Source organism: Nothobranchius furzeri, chromosome 3 (genome assembly GCF_043380555.1).
Source record: "Nothobranchius furzeri strain GRZ-AD chromosome 3, NfurGRZ-RIMD1, whole genome shotgun sequence".
Taxonomy (NCBI): Eukaryota; Metazoa; Chordata; class Actinopteri; order Cyprinodontiformes; family Nothobranchiidae; genus Nothobranchius; species Nothobranchius furzeri.
This window is the reverse complement of record NC_091743.1, coordinates 51,249,398-51,269,824: the sequence shown is the minus strand read 5'-3', so window position 1 is coordinate 51,269,824 and position 20,427 is coordinate 51,249,398.

Here is a 20,427-nt window from a genome sequence, read left to right as displayed (position 1 = left end):
AGTGAGCACTTCTGGTTTGCTGAGATAATCCATCCCACCTCACAGGTGTGCCACATCAAGATGCTGATCCCACATCATGAGTAGTTCACAGGTGTACCTTATACTGGCCACAATAAAAGGCCACCCTGGAATGTGCAGTTTTGTCTCACAGCAAAATGCCACAGATGCCACAAGCATTGAGGGAGCGTGCAATTGGCATGCTGACAGCAGGAATAACAGCCAGATCTGTTGCTCGTGCATTGAATGTTCGTTTCTCCACCATAAGCCACCTCCAAAGGCGTTTCAGAGAATATGGCAGTACACCCAACCGGCCTCACAGCTGCAGATGACATGTAACCACACCAGCCCAGGACCTCCACATCCAGCGGGTTCACCTCCAAGATCGTCTGAGACCAGCCACTCAGACAGCTGCTGAAACAACTGGTTTGCATAACCAAACAATTTCTGCACAAACTGTCAGAAACCGTCTCAGGGAAGCTCAACTGCATGCTCGTCATCCTCATCGGGGTCTTGACCTGACTCTAGCTCGTCGCCATAACAGACTTGAGTGGGCAAATGCTCACATTCAATGGCGTCTGGCACATTGGAGAGGTGTTTTCTTCACGGATGAATCTCGGTTAACATTGTTCAGGGCAGATGGCAGACAGCGTGTGTGGGGTTGTGTGGGTGAGCACTTTGCTGATGTCAATGTTGTGGATCGAGTAGCCTATGGTGGTGGTGGGGTTATGGTATGGGCAGGCATCTGTTATGGACGAAGAGCACAGGTGCATTTTATTGATGGCATTTTGAATGCACAGAGATACCGTGATGAGATCCTGAGGCCCATTGTTGTATCGTACATCCATGAACATCACCTCATGTTTCAGCAAGATAATGCATGGCCCCATGTTGCAAGGATCTGTACACAATTCTTGGAAGCTGAAAATGTCCCAGTTCTTGCATGGCCAGCATACTCACCGGACATGTCACCTGTTGAGCATGTTTGGGATGTGCTTGATCGGCGTATATGACACCATGTACCAGTTCCCACTAATATCCAACAACTTCGCACACCCATTGAAGAGGAGTGGACCAACATTCCACAGGCCACAATTGACAATCTGATAAACTCTATGTGAAGAAGATGTGTTGCACTGCATGAGGCAAATGGTGGTCACACCAGATACTGACCGGTTCTGAGTCCCCTGACCCCAATAAAGCAAAAAACTGCACATTCCAGGGTGCCCTTTTATTGTGGGCAGTATAAGGTACACCTGTGCACTACTCATGATGTTAGATCAGCATCTTGATGTGGCACATCTGTGAGGTGGGATGGATTATCTCAGTAAAGCACAGGTGCTCACTATCACACATTTAGACTGATTTGTGAACAATGTTTGAGAGAAATGGTGAAATTGTGTATCTGGAATGAATTTTAGATCTTTAAGTCCATCTCATGAAAAATCGGAGCAAAAACAAAGGTGTTGCTTTTATATTTTTGTTGAGTGAGTGTATATATATATATATATATATATATATATATATATATATATATATATATATACACACACACACACACACACACACACACACATATATACATGTGTGTGTGTGTGTGTGTGTGTGTGTGTGTGTGTGTGTGTGTGTGTGTGTGTACAATGTGGTACATAACCATTATGTAGTTTAATTTGTTTTTCAAGTTTGCTATAGCAGCTTTAACTGCTTAGAGCAGGGGTGTCAAACTCAAACTCACAAGGGGCCGAAATGAAACTCTGGGACGGAGTCGAGGGCCAAACTTAATATTTTTGAAAAAGTTACGGCAAATTTGCGCATTTTCTTTATCAACATATATGCAATTTTGAACCTTTAAATTTGGAAACAAACCTATTTCTGCATTAACACTGAATGTGGAATAACCAAATGACACACGAGCAAGTCCGTTTTAAATAAAAGGCATCAGTGGTATTCATTACTTGTGGTATAATCAGCATTTTTAAAATCTATTCAGGATTTATGTTTTCTTGTTGTTTATTCATTTTTCTTATTTTTTATTCTCCTTTATTCCTCCTGTAATACGTGTCATCGCTGCTGTGACATCTAGCTTTCCCCACTGAGGAACAATAAAGGGATTTTCTATTCATCTATCTGCAGTCTTTCCACTTCCTGTTTACTGTAGGTTAAATATTTGCTCACGGGCCAACAACAAAATAAAAATATCATTTTATCTTAAATGAAAATGCAACATCTCACCTGTTAACTTTCATGTTTTGGAGCAGAAAAAGAGCATAAAACCAACATATTTAAAGCTCAGTTTGTTCCACTGATTTACTGTGATGCTCACCTGTTCCAGCCAGATACCTGCATCATGGGGTTGATCTGAGCTGAGGAGGAGACTCCTGTTGTTTTGTTCATCTTCATCATCATAATGACAACATTAGATGACAACAGGTGCTCACATAGGTTTGTGCTGATGAACATGTCTGAGCAGCTTGACCACGTAGTTGTGTGTCGGGGAGGAAACACAACGATTGCAACCACAGAGCCGTGCTGGTTTGAGCGTGTCGCTGCTCGCTGGAGTTATATCAGCTCTGTCTGGACGTTGGTTGGAACACTTTTTCTTTAAGTCGTGAACACATTACTGAGCGGCTAGAATCTCCATTTCTGGGCTTCAACGTCAGAAAACAGCTGAGTGAACTCGGCGCTGAATGAGAGGAGTGTAGTTCGTCCGAGACAGCGGAGCTGCAGAGACCGGCAGCAGGCGGAAAAAACACAAAGGAGGGGGCTTTGTCGGCTCCGCACTGACGCCGCAGAGCATCATGGGAGTTGAAGTCTTTGCGGTAAAATCGGCCAGCGGGCCAGTTTTAATATATTTTTGATATTTATCTCGCGGGCCACATATAAATGCTCCGCGGGCCGCATCTGGCCCGTGGGCCTTGACTCTGACATATGTGGCTTAGAGGATAGTGTCCAACTAACCAGAGCCGGCCCATGGCATATGCAAATTAAGCGACTGCTTTGGGCCCCGACGCCACCAGGGGCACCTCAAGAGCACCAAGATGAGGTTAAGAATTTTTTTTAATACCTTTAAATAATACAAACTTCGAAGGATCTTTCATGGCGGTTAAAACGAAGAGTCGGAGTACCCGGCCCGGAGGGTTACCGGGGTCCCACCCTGGAGCCAGGCCTGGGGTTGGGGCCCGTGAGCGAGCGCCTGGTGGCCGGGCTTTCGCCCATGGGGCCCGGCTGGGCCCAGCCCGAACCGGATACATGGGCTCGTCCAACTGTGGACCCACCACCCGCAGGAGGAACATGAAGGGTCCGGTGCAATGCGAATCGGGTGGCAGACCAAGGCGGGAGCCTTGGCGGTCCAATCCCCGGACAAGAAAACTAGTTTTTGGGACATGGAACGTCACCTCGCTGGCGGGGAAGGAGCCGGAGCTTGTGGCAGAGGTTGAGCGGTACCGGCTAGATATAGTCGGACTCACCTCGACACACTGCATTGGCTCTGGAACCCGAGACCTGGAGAGGGGTTGGACACTCTACTTTGCTGGAGTTGCTCCGGGTGAGAGGCGGAGGGCTGGGGTTGGCTTTTTGTTAGCCCCGAGACTCTCTGCCTGTGTGTTGGGGTTTACCTCGGGGGACAAGAGGGTAGCTTCCTTGCGCCTTTGGGTCGGGGAACGGGTCCTGACTGTTGTTTGTGCTTATGGGTCAAATATCAGTTCAGAGTACCCACCCTTTTTGGAGTCCCTGGGACGAGTGCTAGATAGTGCTCCATCAGGGGACTCCATTGTCCTGCTGGGGGACTTCAATGCTCACGTGGGCAATGACAGCTTGACCTGGAGGGGTGTGATTGGGAGGAACGGCCCACCTAATCAGAACTCGAGCGGTGTTTTGTTATTGGACTTCTGTGCAAGCCGCAGTTTGGCCATAACGAACACCATGTTCGAACATAAGGATGCCCACCGGTACACTTGGTACCAGGGCAGCCTAGGTCACAGGTCGATGATAGATTTTGTAGTCGTATCATCTGACCTGCGGCCGTATGTTTTGGACACCCGAGTGAAGAGAGGGGCGGAGCTGTCAACTGATCACCACCTGGTGGTGAGTTGGATCAGATGGCAAGGGAACATGTCGCGTAGACCTGGCAGACCCAAACGCATAGTGAGGGTCTGCTGGGAACGCCTGGCAGAAGAACCTGTCAAGACGGTCTTCAACTCCCACCTCCAGCAGAGCTTTGACCACGTCCCGAGAGCAGTGGGGGACATTGAGTCCGAGTGGGCCTTGTTCCACTCTGCGATTGTCGAGGCGGCTGTTGCTAGCTGTGGTCGTAAGGTGGCCGGTGCCAGTCGTGGTGGCAACCCCCGTACCCGCTGGTGGACACCAGAGGTTCGGGGAGCCGTCAGGCTGAAGAAGGAGGCCTAGAGGGCGTGGCTGGTCTGTGGGTCTCCGGAGGCAGCAGACAGGTACCGGATAGCCAAGCGGGGTGCAGCAGTGGCAGTTGCCGAGGCAAAAGCTCGGGCGTGGGAGGAGTTTGGTGAGGCCATGGAGAAAGACTATCGATCGGCTCCAAAGAGGTTCTGACAAACTGTCCGGCGCCTCGGGAGAGGAAGGCAGCAACTCGCTCACACTGTTTACAGTGGGGATGGGGAGCTGCTGACGTCAACTGAGGCTATAGTCGGACGGTGGAAGGAATACTTTGAGGAGCTCCTCAATCCCACCAATGCGCATTCCGAGGAGGAACCAGAGCTGGGAGGCCTGGGGATGGACTGTCCGATCTCAGGGGCAGAAGTTGCTGAGGTAGTCAAACAACTACACAGCGGCGGAGCCCCGGGGGCGGATGAGGTTCGTCCTGGGTATCTCAAGGCTATGGATGTTGTAGGGCTGTCATGGTTGACACGTCTCTACAACATTGCGTGGTCATCGGGGGCAGTTCCTAGGGAGTGGCAGACCGGGGTGGTGGTCCCCATCTTTACGAAGGGTGACCTGAGGGTGTGTTCCAACTATAGGGGGATCACACTCCTCAGCCTCCCTGGAAAGGTCTACTCCAAGGTACTGGAGAGGAGGGTCCGATCGATAGTTGAATCTCAGATAGAGGAGGAGCAATGTGGTTTTCGTCCTGGCCGTGGAACTGTGGACCAGCTCTATACCCTTGCAAGGGTGATGGAGGGGGCATGGGAGTTTGCCCAACCAATCCACATGTGCTTTGTGGATTTGGAGAAGGCTTATGACCGTGTCCCCAGGGGCACCCTGTGGGGGACGCTCCAGGAGTATGGGGTGGGTGGCTTTCTGTTAAGGGCCATTCAGTCCCTTTACCAGAGGAGCGTGAGTTTGGTCCGCATAGCCAGTAGTAAGTCGGACCTGTTCCCAGTGAGGGTTGGACTCCGCCAGGGCTGCCCTTTGTCACCGGTTCTGTTCATCACTTTTATGGACAGAATTTCTAGACGCAGCCGTGGTGTGGAGTGTGTCGAGTTTGGTGGCAGGAGAATCTCGTCTCTGCTTTTTGCGGATGATGTGGTCCTCCTAGCTTCATCCAGCTCTGACCTTCAGCTCTTGCTGGGTAGGTTCGCGGCCGAATGTGAAGCGGCTGGGATGAGGATCAGCACCTCCAAATCTGAGACCATGGTTCTCGACCGGAAAAGGGTGGCTTGCCACCTCCGGGTCGGGGGAGAGGTCCTACCTCAAGTGGAGGAGTTTAAGTATCTCGGGGTCTTGTTCACGAGTGAGGGTAGGAGGGATCGGGAGATCGACAGGCGGATTGGTTCGGCGTCTGCAGTGATGCGGACGCTGAGCCGATCTGTCGTGGGGAAGAGGGAGCTGAGCCAGAAAGCCAGGCTCTCGATTTACCGGTCGATCTACGTCCCAATCCTCACCTATGGTCATGAGCTTTGGGTAATGACCGAAAGAACGAGATCGCGGATACAAGCGGCCGAAATGAGTTTCCTCCGTAGGGTGGCCGGGCTCAGCCTTAGAGATAGGGTGAGGAGCTTGGACATTCGGGAGGGTCTCGGAGTAGAACCGCTGCTCCTCCGGATCGAAAGGAGCCAGTTGAGGTGGTTTGGGCATCTGGTCAGGATGCCTCCTGGTCGCCTCCCCGGGGAGGTGTTTCGGGCATGTCCTGCCGGCAGGAGGCCCCCGGGTCGACCCAGGACACGTTGGAGAGGTTACATCTCCAATCTGGTCCGGGAACGCCTTGGGGTCCTGCCGGAGGAGCTGGTGGACAAGGCCGGGGAGAGGACGGCCTGGAGCTCCCTAGTTGGGATGCTGCCCCCGCGACCCGGACCCGGATAAGCGGAGGAAGACGAAGACGAAGACGACGAAGACGAATACAAACTAATAATATTTCATTTGAAAAACGATGTACCTTCTATATTGTCATTTGGTTTCATTATAGTGTAACACATTTAAAATTTTAAAAACAAAACCTAACTTTATTACTGTAGATTCAGTGTTGGTTTTCTGCTTTTACTTTCGATTACTTGAATTACTACAGTAAACAACACTTAAATAACACTCCGCATTTGAAAAAGCTAATTAGTTTGAGCATTTTTGTTGATTTGCTGTGCCTGTCAAGTCATAATCAATATCCATAATAACACCTTTAAGCTAATTCCAAAATACACTAACGGTAGGGGACATGTTATATAAATGGTGTTGCTTAGGAATGATGAATCATCTGGTGTTGACTTGTTGGTATGGGGGACCCCAAAAGTAACCCGCTTAGGGCCCTGTGAAGGCTTGGGCCGGCCCTGCAGCTAACGGTGGTGGGGAGCTCGTCGTATGCAACTGCGGAGAATTGGGCATGGTGAGGCTTTGGCAGCTTTGGCGTGTCTTTTAATTCAATGTTTTGTTAATGAAACTTACAGTGTTTATATTCTCTTCTTAGTTGGTTTGGCAGACTGCTTGCTTTCAGGAAGTACTGCGGCTCTCCACTGTCACATCAAAGCAAAGTCAACATTTTACACACTGGGCCTTTAAATATCAGTTTTCACAAAGAAGATTATTGCTTTAGATCAAATTCTAAAAAAGTTTGAAATAATGAATTGAAATAAAATAAAACATAAAAGACAAATAAAATATATTTTTATACAATTATAAAAAAAATCAAATACAATTGAATTCTAATTTAATTTGTTTCCTAAAAGTTATCAGCTTCTTTTGAAAAAGATTTAACACTGTCAATACATCCTTAACATAAGACAAGTTTATTGTAAATAGATCAGATTCCACTTGTTTCAAACAGGTCCTAGGAACCGCTAACACTCTTAGATTAGAGAAGCCGAGGGGATTAATTACACGACCATGAAAATCTCTGAAAACAACATCAGTAAATCAAATTAGGTTCTAAAAAGATTGGTTTGCCACTGAATGTAGGTGAAACTGTAGTTTAATTTTTCCTTTTAAAAATAAAATGACAAAACAACTTAACATAACAATTCAGACGTGACGGTTTCATTTGAAATACCAAAACCTTTTTTATCCTTGTTCATCAACTCAAACAGGGATTTTTGGGGGGAAATTTTCCTACAGTTTGAACTAATATTTAGTGTAAAACAAATTTTACTTACTAATATGAACAATGTAACAAGAAAAAACAACCCAACTATGACTTTTCTTTCAGTTTGTTTAAAAGTTGGTCAAACTGACCCAAATCACAAAATGCACATATATATCCAAGAATCGAGCCCAATGACAAGGTTTTGTAGAAGAAAAAGTGTCTTTATGGAGAAAACAGAGCTGAAGATTCTCTTTAATTGGTGTACAAAGAAGATGGCGGCAGAGGGTGGAAAAGAAAGAGTAAGTAGGTCAGAAGGACTGCAGTGCAGCACATCAGAGACAAAATGGATTAATTCTTTACCACTCATGGAAAAAAAACATGCCACTGATGAATGAATTACTGCTAATTAATTAAAACATTTGACTCAGACTCAGCAGCCACAGCTTTCTAAACTGTATGGGAAAACTCTGGCAAATACAGAAAAAATTTTCAGGATGGATAAATACTCTTAAATTATTTCTGCTAAGTCTTTTACAATCTTTATTTATAAATCACTGTGGTTTGACTCTTTCAGCTTCTGCAATTGTTTCATTTCTTCATCCTGAAGGTCTCATAATCTGTGCATCTCAGGAAGGAGAGATTATAATCCATGAAATGATCAGTTACAGGGTGGCTGAGAAATTGAAACTTTGTGCGACAGTCAAGTAAATCACTGAAAACAAATGGTAAAACACATCTGACCACTTTTTGGTTAAATACACACTCATCAACATTTGTTCAAACACACACACACACACACACACAGTCGAAGATGAAAACAGCCTTTTGGAAGGAGCTCATCTGAAGTTGTAATGGGTCAGGTATAAATGGCTTTTTTGTGTGTGTGTCAATCAGAGAGCTATGAAAACTCACGAGCGTGTGGAGAAAATGAGACGTTTGCCACAAAGGAACTTTCAGTCTCCTAAAATAATACAGCTCAACAGCCATTCTCTAGCTCACAAACACACACACACACACACACACACACGTACACACACACGCACATATACATGTATGCATGCACGCACGCTTATATGTACACGTACATGTATACCCACACACATACATACACACACGTACACACACACACATGTACACACACACACACACACACACACACACACACACACACACACACACAAATGTAGGCATGCACGCACACATGCATCCACACACGTACATACACACACACAAACACACGTATGCATGCACGCACACCTACATGCACACTTATATGCACACGTACATGCACACCCAGACACGTCCATACACACTCGTGTCCACACACGCACACACCTATGCATGCACGCACACATATATGCACATCCACACACGTACACACACACACACACACACACACACACACACACACACACACACACACACACACATAAGTACGCATGCATGCACACATACATGCACATGTATATGCACACACACATGTGCACGCGCACACACACACGCGCGAACACAGGGTTAGTTTTGTAGTTAGTGAATTAACCCAGATGAAGAAGAACAGAGAAAATAAGCTGAGGGTGGATTAGGAGGAGGAGGAGCAGGAAATGAACTAAACTGTGGTAAACTGCACCTGCAGGGATCTCCTCCTGTGTATAATGAAGGCATTTAATGAGTGCACACTGCTTATCGCCACTGTGTGTGTGTGTGTGTGTGTGTGTGTGTGTGTGTGTGTGTGTGTGTGTGTGTGTGTGTGTGTGTGTGTGTGTGTGTGTGTGTGTGTGTGTGTGGTAACTGAAAAGGAATCCAGTCTGCGTTCCAGCCCCCCCCCCCCCAGCGCCTTCACAAGGAAAGCCGTGACCATATATTCTGTCTGTCACTCATTCACATGGTTTAGCAGCTCCTGATGTTGTGTACATCAAGTGTCGATTCTCCATAATGAAGTGATATTGTTGCAGTTAGCTGGTGCAATAAAAGAAAATCAGAAACATGAATAATTAAAACATATTTCTGAATCTAAATGAAAGAGAAGTGAAACTGAAGCCCAAATAGGACCTCTGGAGTACATTGAAAATAAATGTTTTCAAGAGAAGCAACAATGTGTTCATGCACTAAAAATATGTTTACCAAGCAATGACCAAAAATAATGAAAGGTGTGACACAATTATGAGATGGTTATTGTGAGTGAGATGGCAGGATGTTAAAAAAAGGAAAGAAAAGGACAAACACAGAAGGGGCTAAAGCGTGGGGAGCGAGGACGAGCAATTTATCAAATTCCTTTGTAGGGAATAATTAATTTGTTTCTGTGATTGTGTTTCTACACACACACACACACACACACACACACACACACACACACAGAGAGAGAGAGAGAGAGAGAGAGAGAGATAAAGCAGGAATCTCTTCATCTGCCGTCTCCTTTAATATCTGCAGTTTACCAACAAGATTGTGCTTTTTGTGTGCTTATCTTTCAGCCGTCCCTCCCTTCTCATGAATCCGTCTTTTCATGCCACATTTATTTATCTTCTTTTGTCTTGATGCCTCTTATTGTACGCTGTGTTTTTAATTAAACTGGATTTGGATATTTTCATTATGATTCATAACAAAGCCATCAAAACAAAAACCCTAAGGTCTCTTGTTGCACAATACCTGCTGAGAGCAAAAATGCACAAAGAGGATGGAGTCAGCAACAAAGCAACACTTTGTTAGTTTTTTCTGCTTTAACATCAACTTTACGTGTTTTAGTGAATTAATCTGAGTTATGAGTGAAAGTAGATGGAGATAGTGGTGGTAGTTGTTGGCATATGCCAGGATTTATGTTGTTGAAACCTTATAACTTACATGAAATAAAAACATTAATTAATTAATTAATTGATAACAAATAACTTTATAGGAGATTCATGTTTTAATTTGCAACAATATTTACTGTTATGTTGGGATTATTGTTAAAACAGCCAGTTCAAATCACCAAACAGTTTTCAGTATCAGACAAAGCTAACCTGAGGAAAAACCAAACAAATTTTAATAAAAGTGATGATTTCATTTGTTAATTGAATAAATGCTATCCAAACCTGTCTGGCTCTGTGTGAAGAAGTATTTAACCCTTAAACTTAATAACTGGTTGTAACACCCTTGGTGGTAGCGGCTTCAATCAAGAGTTTGCGATAACTGGTAATGAGTCTCTCATTTTGCAGTGCAAGAATTCTGTCCTACTGTTCTTTACAGAATTGTTCTCATTCAGCTACAATGGAGGGTTTCTCTAGCATGAACAGCCTGTTTAGGGTCAAAGGTCAGACAATCTCCTTTATTATTTTCTTGTTAGTAAGCGGAATTCATGCCATTGTGCAGAACATCCACAGCTAGTCATTCAGGTCCTGGTGAACCATCACACTACCGCTACCGTGCTTGTCTGCTGGTGTGTTAGTTTTCTGAAATGTAGCTTTACTCCAGCTACAACAGGATACACTCCTTCAGTGAAGTTTCACTTTTGCCCCATCAGTCCACAGATGTTTTTCCCCAAAAGTCTAAGAGAGATCATCGGGATCTTCCTTTTTTATGTCTTGACAAATGAAGCTGGGCCTTTGTGTTTTTTATTAGTTATTTTATTTTTCTTGTTTTGTTTTGTTTCTTTGGTCAGCAGAGGTTCTGTTTTAATCTCTGTCTTTCGCATTGGTGAATTGTGAGTTCTGACCTTAACTGGGTTGATATTTCTGAATCAGGGTCTGGTGCTCTCTTACTTCTCTCTGATTTATCATCAGCAGTTGATACAATTGATCACAAGATCCGCATCCAGACTTGAACACTGAGCAAGAATCACTGGCCTAAGTGGGTTCAGTTCTTTTATACTAACAGGAATTTCCAGGCGATGCTGTGTGGATGCTGTTCCACCTCTACTGGGGGTCCCACAGGGCTCCATTCTCACCCCTCTGCTTTTCTTCCTTTATATGCTGTCCCTTTTTTGTTATTTTATAAATATAACAATGTCACCAGTATGCGAACAATTTTCATTTATCCCTCTTGTCTCTCAAAGCTCATACTCGTTCTTCCTTAACTGCTTTACGAGGTCAAAACGTGGCTTGCAGACAACTTTCTGTTTCTAATTGACAAAAAAACTAAAGTCTGTCTTATCACTCATTATAAAAAACATATTCCTTGCCCCACTGAACTTAATTTTTTGGTTCCTTTTTTAAAATCATTAGCTGTGCAAATGATTCCAACCACAAGTTAAATGCTCAGATAAATGTTGTGGTAAAATCATGCTTTTCTTCAACTCAGACAAATTTCCAAGCTTAAATCCATAATTAGTACATGCCAGCTTGAAACCATCATCCATGCTTTAGTCACATTTTACCTTGATTATTGTAATGCCTTGGCCTGGCAAGCCATCCTCTTTGTGGATATATTGACACAGCCCATAGAGAAAGCTCAGTCGTGGGGCAGAATCTATGGTTGTCTTTAAAAGTGTCTCCACATGCTAATGGACAACAAACAATGTGACAGACTCGCCTCTACTGATGTCAGTCAAAGGGGGCAGTCTGCCATTTACTGTCAAAGAAGACGCAAAAGTACACTTTTTCTAAATACAGGACTTGAGTACCTCTATCTGCTCTTGACTCAAAGAAAAGCCCAAGCCTAAATAGTCAAAAGGTTGATGCCAAAAATGTGTCAAACAAGCCAACGCCATCTTGTTAAGTTTCTTCATGGACTGACTCCCTCTTATGTTACAGAACTCATCTTTTATTACCATCCCCCACACCCACGCATGTCATGTCATTCATGCCAATCTCCAGTCTGAAGACATATTTGACTGCTTAAAAATAACTGTTTAACCCTCTCAGGCTCAAAATAAGTTTGACAAAAGGACAAACAACTAAGTCCTTCAGGGTACTTCTGAGTAAAAAATGCACATGAAATACATATGTGGAGTAACCAGGCAGGTAGGTTTTAACGTTGCAAATCTGCAACGCCTGCCTCCAGAGGGTTAAAACAATCTTCCACACAGAAAGGTTTAATTTACTTGCACATTTTCCATCTAATGTTTACATACCATCCTTAGGGTTTAAGAGGCCTGGAAGGATTTCAGTGCACAAAGGGCAATGATGCAAGTCTAAGCTTGACACCTACAGTATAATCTCTGGTACCTGAGAAGAAGGGAAGAACCAATCAACAGCTGATATCACCACACAGACAAGGACTACTATGAGAAACTAATGGTACTATCTACAGATGGTACTTAAAACTTAAACATGCTAAAACAAGCCAGAGGATAAACTTTTTCAAAGATGGTGTTGACCTCTCTAAACTTAGCACTGTTGGAAATAGGATAGAACATTGTGGGAACATGTCTTATTTGGACAATCAGAATGCTAGATCTAAGAAATGAAAGCTATTTGCTTTATCCCAACGACAAAAAGAACGATTATCAGTAACAAGTCCAAAAGTCAGGGATTTATGGGAAGACTACAAGGTTCTTTTAGCACTCTTCAAATTCTGTGAGAGCCTTATGGTTGCAGAAAAGTACTAAACGTTTTTTTAACTAACATGCTGAAAGATGGTACTCTGATTAATTCAGATCCATTTGAATTTCTTCCAGTTTGTACTTTTGTAGCTTTGATCACACCATTCTTATACTTTTTTAACTTTAGGAAGTCAGCTAACTTCCTTAAGCCACTCTGCTTCATACTCACCTTGATCCCACTTTTTACACATCTTGACAGTTGCTCCAATGTAGAGGAGTAATGTTGAGTTTCTCACTTTGTCACCATGTCAGGCTGCAAAATAACTATACATTTAAAATAAAATAATCTCAGTAAAGAGAAGGAATTGTTGCCTATTCATGCTCTTTATGCCTACTTGTGTCTTGGGGAGCTGATGTCTATCGCCAGCTGACATTGGGCAAAGACAGGGTAACTCCTGGAAAGGCTACTAGTCCATCTTAAATTCACCTGACATGCATGTCTTTGGTCTGTGGGAGAAAACGCCTGAAGAAAATCCAATTGTGTATGGTGAGAACATGCATACAGAAAGCCCCTAGCTATGAGAGGAGCTTGCAACCTTCTTACTGCAAGGCAAGAGTGATACCACACAATGGGCAAGCAATTGTTGTCCCGATCAGTGCAGTTGCATAATTATCTAAGTCAAGCTATGAAAAAAATTGAGTTATTCAGTGAAGTACGTTTGACTTTGCAACAATAGGTCACACATGGTAGAAAAAAAATTGGTGGGAGTGAAGCAGATGCAGTAAAAGCAGGATATCATACCGTTTTACTTGATATTGCACATTTAAACACAGCATGCAAGCTGACCAAAGCGCTGGACAGCCAATAATCATAAAAAGATCACTGAAAATAGTTATGTGGTTTCATCACTTCCTGAAGGGGGAGTGCCCGGGCCTGACATAGCTCGGCTAAGCTGGGATGTCATTTACATGCAGAGGTTTTCTAACCACATTACTGGGTACCTTAGATTGATAAGGTAAGATAAGATAAGGTAAATGGTAAATGCCTTATTTGTATAGCGCCTTTTAGGGTTCTACAACCCCCCAAGGCGCTTCACAACACAATCAAACCTTCACACACACACACACACACACACACACACAAACACACACACACACACACACACACACACACACACACACACACAGGCTGCTGTGATGTTACCTACTTAATGAGATAAGTGTGTGGGAAAATGTAAGTTTCACCACCTTAAATGTCTCCCCAGCCTTTATTGGCGCCTACAGGAGCAATTCATCACTAAATGAAACAAATCAGCTGTGTTTACGATCTAAAACTTGCAGGAAACATGCTGGAACCAGAATGCAGCGCCAGTTATGTCGGCTCCATACGTGGCGGCCCATCAGTCTGAAGTTGCAAGTGCAATATTCTGGCCATGGGGGGCGCCGGTGGGGGGTCTGAGTGACTTTTCATTCATCCTGTAAAGGTTCATTCTAACACATACTAGCTCAAGAAAATGATTTTAAAATATGAAAAATTTGCTTAGTAAGACTTTTAGTGGAGGATTTAGCAGGAGACTGACTTATCTTATGCTGGTGTCCAAATGGAATAACTAATCAACAACATTTGGTTTTCAGGAGGCAAACATTAAGTCTGTATTTAAGACAGAAATGCTAAATTATTCTGGATTTCAGACCTAAGGAGCCACAAGTCTAATATTTTAAGCCTGTTTTTTAGTGTCACAGAAAACTGAAGCTTCAGACAAAAAAAAAATAAAATTCTAAACCACCTGATCAGTATTTTTTCCCATAAATGGAAACAGAGTGTTAACACAGATTATACAAGTTTGGGCAACACTGGAGACAGAATTAAAAAGGAAAAGCACAAATATGCACATTTGCTTGCACCTGTCTGAAGATCACTCATGAATTTTTTGGCCTCTGGTCACATTTTAATGAAACTGCACATTTCCCACATATTTTACCCTGTGAACAAAAACAAATGTTGCTCTTGAATTGTTTGCCTTTCTATACAGCCACACAAATGTCTTTATATCAGTCATCAGCTGTGCATGGTGCTAACACGCTAAATCCTGCGAGCTAAACTCCAGGGTGCAGAAGTTTGACACAATTAGGATTTTCCTGTAGAGCAGAGTGGTGTGTCTTTTGCTGCTGGTTTGGAACTGGCAAGTCACACTGGGAAGCTAAAGCTTCCAAACTTTGCTTAACTTCAGCTGAGCCACTTTTATCCTGACCTTCTGGATGCTCAGCGAGGGATAGGTCACAGCTCACAGAGGCCTGGGTGCCAGTCGATTTAAAACGAGCCGCTGTACGTTTACAACGTCAGATACACGGCGCCAAAATCTCAGTGCCCATCCTCATGTGAGGAAGTGTTTAATAAAAGCAACGGCCTTATCTCGGATCACACAAACACATAGATCCACTATCTCTGGACTGGTTAGAGAAGCATGAAGGCATCTCCACCTGGCTCCCAGCCACAAACATACTGAGTGTTAACACACTTGTAGCCACTGGGGCCTGCGTGAACCACAGGGACAATAATTGAAAGTTGGCTCGCTTCAGAGAGCGTGACACCAAACCAAGAGGGGAACCAACAGCAGTTCTGGACTCTTTTTTTTTTTTTGTGGGAGTTAGTAAGTACTTGGGATAGGTCAGAAAGGGGTGTCAGGCCCTGCCCAGTGGCCAGACTCTAGCGGGGGTGGGGCGGTAAAAGCCATACAGAGAAGCGGAGGACACAGAGAGAGGGTTAAGTCCTGGCTGCCATGCCTAATGCTTCAATCTTCTTGCCCCCCTCGCTACAACAACACGGGATCAACAACGACAGGATCAACAAAGCTCCAGCCAAAATCCTCTGACGCACTGGAACAGAAAATTCCCATCACTCCCCGGGCCGCACAGGGAACGCCAAACACACACACAGACACACACAGATGGACATATCTCCGACTACTTGGGGAACAACAAACAAAGGCTGTAAATACAGCTGCAGACGGCTGGGCAGATAACGGCCAATCCCAATCCCCAACTTGTTCTGCGGCTCAGCGGCTGCTGACTGCCCTCTGCAGCTCGCCGTCTCAGCCTTTCAGACACCTGCTGCTTAACACTCCCAGAGATTTGGATAACAAAGTAAACAGCTTTTCCTCTTGAGTTTGAGTAAAATATTTCTCATCTTTTAATCAAGGTAATATTGAGCATTTGAGCAATCCCTTCTTCAAGTGGATAGAAATCAACCTGTACTTTAGAAAAATATCTGTCTGGGTGGAAAGATGGACAGATAGGATCCCTGCAGTGGAAGACACGGAGGGAAGGAAAGGAGGAGGTGGAAGGTTCAGCAACTCTGGTTTTAGAGGGGTGTTTGGTGTAATCCAGGAAGTTGGTTCAGTAACTCCATCCATCCGTCCCGCCGACTCAGTGAAGGACAGCAGGAGGAAGGATGAAGGAGGCCCTTGTCTAGAGAGCCAGGGGTTTTCCATATCTGTCCTCTGCGTTGTAGCCAGCCTCTCTAAACAGCCTGGGAGTCTGTTATGGCTGGGGTAGGCACACATAAGCACACACACACAAACACACACGCATGCACACACACATGCACGCAAGCACACACGCACACACACACGCACACACGCATGCACACCTGCACACACACAATCACACAAGCACACACACACACACACACACACACGCACGCAGGCACACATGCACATACACACACACGCACGCACGCATGCACACATGCACACGCACGCACGCATGCAAACATGCACACACACACGCACGCAAACATGCACACACACACGCACACACGCATGCACACATGCACACACACACACATGCACACACACACACGCACGCCGGCACACATGCACATACACACACACACACACACATGCATGCACACCTGCACACACATGCACGCACACACACACACACACACACGCAAGCACACACACACACACATGCACGCACACGCACATACCACAGACCTTGCTTCAATGTGTTTTCTCACAGGTGACTGTTGTAAGGATGATTTAATGCTTAACTGCAATCAGTGTTAAAGCATTCCACACAGGGTGTTTGTATATGTGTGTGTGTGTGTGTGTGTGTGTGTGTGTGTGTGTGTGTGTGTGTGTGTGTGTGTGTGTGTGTGTGTGTGTGTGTGTGTGTGTGTGTGTGTGTGTGTGTGTGTGTGAAGACTCCCAGAGGAGTCCTCTCTGCCAAAGCCACTTCTGCAGATCTGTTGAAAGATCGTCAAGAGACTTTTGCTCCATCTACTGTATGTGTGTGTGTGTGTGTGCGTGCGTGCGTGTGTGCGTGTGTGTGTGTGTGTGTGTGTGTGTATGTGTGTGTGTGTGTGTGTGTGTGTGTATGTGTGTGTGTGTGTGCGCACACATCTGTATTTCTATCCATATCAGGACTTTGCATTGACTTCCATTCATTTTAGTAACTGCATTCATGCCTAACCCAAACCCTAAACCTCACCCCTAAGCCTAAAACAGGGGATCCGCCGGATTATGACTGGGTTTTGGTCCTAGGTAAGGCTGGTTGTACAAGTACACACCATCAAACCTGCAGCCCCCCATCACCCTGCCACTGCTCTGGGACATGGATGATCTTTTAAACTTTCAGTGGCAGATTCGGTGCCTCAGTAATGTGAAGGAAGAATTGTTTTTTTTTTTTGCTCGTTCCTGCCTCTTGTAGTTCAAAACAAAATTGCCCCAAAATGCAAAATTTATTTTAAACGATTTTTTTTTCACATTAAATGCAACAATAACATTTTTTCCCAAAAGGACTATTCAAAAGAACTCTTACTTTAAACATTTTCTCCTCCAAAGCTGCACACAACAACGTACTCATAATACTAGTTTTAGACAGCCAAAGCTTGTTAAATTGCAGCTTTCACAGTGCAAGGCGTTTTATTTCTTGCCTAAAATTTGTTCTGTGTCAGGTCCTTAGCCATCTAGTCACTCAACATCATTTCTTTCATTCTCTCTATTTCAACCATTTCAAGCCCATCTAGGCAGGCTGACATGTCGCTGTAGTGGGCGTATGACAGTCAAACACATTTCAGCGTAATTGCCACCTCATAACGTCATAATTACCATACGCGCTGCACCCCTCACTTCTGAGAGGCTCGACAATAATGGGAAAGCTGTAATGATAGGTGTGTATCATGGTGCATGCACGCACACACACACACACACACACACACACACACACACACACACGTGTGCAACCCAAAAACCACATTGTTCCCACATGTCTGCCCCAACTCTGGCCTCGGGTTATTATTATTTTTAGTTTTTTTTTTTTTGGTCCTTTTTCCTCACGCTGAAATCTCCCATTTAATTAAATTAAAAATGTTAAACAACCTAATTGGAAACAACTGGCTGCTAAAATTAAATTACATAAACAAAACTATTCTGACAGATTACGTCTAATATTAGGCATCTGGGCCGTATTAGGCCCCAGCAATAACAGCTTTACCACATAGGGAGGACGAAGGAGCAGGCTATTTTCTGGTGTATTAGCTTCAACTGGACAAGAAGGTGGGTTGTGTGAGTCTGGGCACTCCACAACACGGCCATGTTTATTTATCCTCTATTAGAGAAGAAGCATTAAACCGAAAAAGGACCCGCTCCCCTGCTGATTTCTTTCTCCTTCCCACCGGGCAAATGAAGAACATGTGGAAATGAGACAAAGGTGAACGAGAGGGCCAGAAAAGTGCAGATGTGTTAAGAAGTGCCAACAACTGTGGATGCTGTAAAGTTTAAATTCAAATGTATGTCCTGCAATGAGCTTCTGCACAAAGAAGTGGGTTGACGTAGAGCTGAATGCTGAACTATTGGTAGTTTAGTAGAAATTAAACACAGTCTTAAGAGCTGCAGCTGCAGTCAAGGTCAACTCTGTGCCTAAAACCCCTTTTCTGTCTCTCTTGCTCTCAAACTTTGTCTCTGATCTCTACGTGACACCCAAACATCCTCTCACCGTCTATCTTTCTCCCCTTTTTCCCGCTCTCACTCCCCTGCTGTGGTTTCAGCCCATGTCATCACATCACAGTCGACAGCTCTAATCACTGTGCAGAGCGGACAGGCTGTAAAACATGGCAGGGACTGACAGCAGGGCTCAACACGAGCACCTTTCATCTGTTACCAACACACACACACACACACACACACACACACACACACACACACACACACAAGGGCAAACATGCTTACATACACAGAGCACTCATTTGCATGAGCATGTGTAAGAACAAATTCGGGGTGATCCCATTTTTGCAGCTGTCCTTCAGGTGAGCTTTTTGTGAAACGTCAAGCCCAGGGAGGAGTCGTGGAGGAAAGGAATGAAAAATTTCTGAATCTTTGTTTGATCTGTGTAATCTGGGAGCTTTAGGACACAAGGCTGTCCAAGATTAGGCAGAGTAGACATCTGACCCCCACAAAAACTAAAATTGCTGTGTTACTGATGAGGAATGTGCGTTATGACTTGGTCTTTGGTAAGGGATGTCCCATATTTCCACTTGCAGCCTAATAAACTGACTTTAAAACGTGAGTATGTACCCTTAACTTAGTGCACACTGGCTTTTTGTAGACATTAGCATTAAAAGTTGGAATGAGCACGATCAGTGCAGAGGTATAAGGTGTTCCCATGAACATAGAACTAAAAGGATTCTTCTCAGAATAAATGAACATGACGCCCGCGCGTCAACAACCATGAACCTGAAGAACAAAAAGTCTATTATTTTAAACAGTTTATATTAGAATATTTTTTGGGTTTTAGACTGAGCATTGTAATTCCTGGTTATGCTCTGCAGAAGGCAAATACATTTAAGAAGGCTTATTGTCTGATAACATTGGCAGTCCCTGTCAATTTAAATATTAGAATAGTCAAAGAAATTCAAAAATCTACTTCACCTACCTTTTTTTCTCTTAATCTGATTTTAAACTGTATGTAAAATAAAGTTCAAAAAGGCAAAAACACGGTTCTCAACCTTGAGACAGCTATGTTTTACTCCCTTTGTTTTTCAGTCATTCTTGAGTTTTTACTTCCTACCACTTCCTGTGTGACTTTGACATGACGTTAAATTGTGAACAGTTGAGAATGGATCGACTGAAAAAAGAGTTTTCACAAGAACTGAGCTTTATTTATGTGTCTATATGCCTTCCAAGGCCCCTTTCATTCTGGATGATTCCCCACTATGCTTCACATCCTGCATGACCAATTAGAACACGGCTGGATCATGGCAAATTTGTAAAATTTCCATTATTGAAAGGCAGTCATGGCATGTATTGGGTGTTTTTACTTTGTATTTCAAACAATGACTCAAGGACAGAGCTGGGAGTTTTAGTCAAACAAATATAATTTAAGGTTTTTAATGGAGAATTTGCAGTCTGTAGTCTGAATCTCTGCATGAGCAAGTAACATAATCTCCCTTACGTTTCACAGAATTACCCACAGTAGTATTATGAGCCAGTTAAAGCTG